We start from the raw sequence: 2,178 nt of genomic DNA, 5'->3' as shown, positions 1-2,178 counted from the left end.
GTCATGGCCACTTGACTCCATGGGGCTGCCCAACCCATTAAGCTTGAGATCTGGAGAAGGGACCCTTTACACATGATGTGGGCCTTTCCTGGGATGTCAAATTTTGGTGGTGGTGGTGCAATTACCCAGAAATTTTGTTCCCTTATCTAAAATGTAGAAATTTAGTGGAGGCAATTTAAGAGTTAGGAATCTTCCATTCTGTGAGCTGTAGGGGAAGGAGGAAACTAGTACTGACTTTGTTTTGTTTGTTTTTCTGGAGACGGTCTTGTTCTGTTGCCTAGGCTGGAGTGAAGTGGCATGATCATGGCTCACTGAGGCTTCAACCTCCTGTGCTCAAAAAATTCTCCCACCTCAGCCTCCTGAGTAGTTGGGACCACAGGTGTGAGCCATCATGCCCAGCTATTTTTTAAATTTTTTTGTAGAGACAGGGTCTCACCATATTGCCCAGGCTAAACTCCTGGGCTCAAGTCATCCACTCTCCTCAGCCTCCCAAAGTGCTGGAATTACAAAGGTGAGCCATCACGCCTGACCACGGTTTGAGGTGTTTTTGTTTGTCTGTTTGGTTTTTTTTTTTGGTTTGTTTTTTGTTGTTGTTGTCTTTTTTTTTTTTTTTTTGAGACAGAGTCTTGCTCTGTCCCCCAGGCTGGAGTGCAGTGGCGTGATCTCGGCTCACTGCAAGCTCCACCTCCTGGGTTCATGCCATTCTCCTGCCTCAGTTTCCCGAGTACCTGGGACTACAGGCGCCCGCCACCACACCCAGCTAATTTTTCTTTGTATTTTTAGTAGAGACGGGGTTTCACCTTGTTAGCCGGGATGGTCTCGATCTCCTGACCTCGTGATCCGCCTGCCTCGGCCTTCCAAAGTGCTGGGATTACAGGGGTGAGCCACCGCGCCCAGCCTGTTTGTTTTCTGAGATGGAGTCTCACTCTGTCACCCAGGCTGGAGTGAAGTGGTACGATCTTGGCTCACTGCATCCTCCCCCCTCCTGCGTTCAAGCAATTCTTCTGCCTCAGCCTCCAGAGTAGCTGGGTCTACAGGCGTGTGCCACCACGCCCAGCTAATTTTTATATTTTTAGTAGAGGGGGTTTTGCCATGTTGGCTAGGCTGGTCTCAAACTCCTGACCTCAGGTGATCCACCCGCCTTGGCCTCCCAAAGTGCTGGGATTGCAAGCGTGAGCAATCATGCCTGACCACCGTTTGAGTTTTTATTATGTGCCAAGCCCCTTCCCGGTCTACTGCATTCCTTGTATTAACCTTTTCATACAAATAATATTATCTCCACTTTGCAAATTGGGGAGTTGGAACTCAGAGAGGTTGGGTAACTTATTAAAGATCACACAGCTGGTAAATGCCAGAGCCATGGAGATGATAGTCCTCTGATTCTAAATTTAACTCTTCACTATCCTGGAGTGCTGCCCTAGGAAAGGCCAGTGTGGGTGAAATTTCTAGGTGTGTGTGGAGATGGGGGGATGAGGTGGTGCCAGGATTATGGCTTCGGGTTCAGGCAGACTGTGGGCAGATTTAGGGCTGAGAAGTGGATCCCAAGATTCTCTGACTTGACTCTTGGTTTAAATTTCTTCTAGCCCATATGGTGGGATGAAAAACTCCCAAGTCTAAGGGATGTGGTTGAGCAGGCAGTAGGGGCCAAGAGTAGAGGCTAGGGGGTCTCTGGACCATTTTATAGGGTCTCCAGTTCTTAGAGCTTGGGTCTGAGGGTTCTGAGGTCCAAGACCTCCAATTATGGGGTCCAGCTCTTAGGTGTTCAGGCCTGAGGAGCCTCGTTCAAGAGTCCCTATGAAGTCTCAATCGGAAGGGCTTGTTTCAGAAAGCCTCTGGGTTTGCAGGGCTCAGACTGGGGGTCCCATCCTGAAGGCCCTTTTTCTGAGTTTTAGGGTCGTTGGGCCTGGGGGGGTGAGAGAGGTCCAGTTCTGAGGGTTTCACGACGTATGGTCCCAGAAAAGCCCAGTTCTGAGAGGCCTGGTTTGGAAATCTCGCCCTGAAGATTCCTGGATCCCAGGGCTCAGGACCAGGCGTCCCTGGATCTGAGGATACTGGTGGTGATGGCTTAGGGTGGTGTTCACTGGTCCGAAGCCCGGAGCTAAGGGCACGGGGTCTGCGGTGCGGCTGCGAGGAGCTGGGAAGCGCGAGCCCATGGCAGCCACAGGGCGGAGGGGCGGG

Source organism: Mandrillus leucophaeus, unplaced genomic scaffold (assembly GCF_000951045.1).
Source record: "Mandrillus leucophaeus isolate KB7577 unplaced genomic scaffold, Mleu.le_1.0 Scaffold57, whole genome shotgun sequence".
Taxonomy (NCBI): domain Eukaryota; kingdom Metazoa; phylum Chordata; class Mammalia; order Primates; family Cercopithecidae; genus Mandrillus; species Mandrillus leucophaeus.
The sequence above is the reverse complement of the archived record's forward strand: the minus strand, read 5'-3'. Positions refer to the sequence as shown.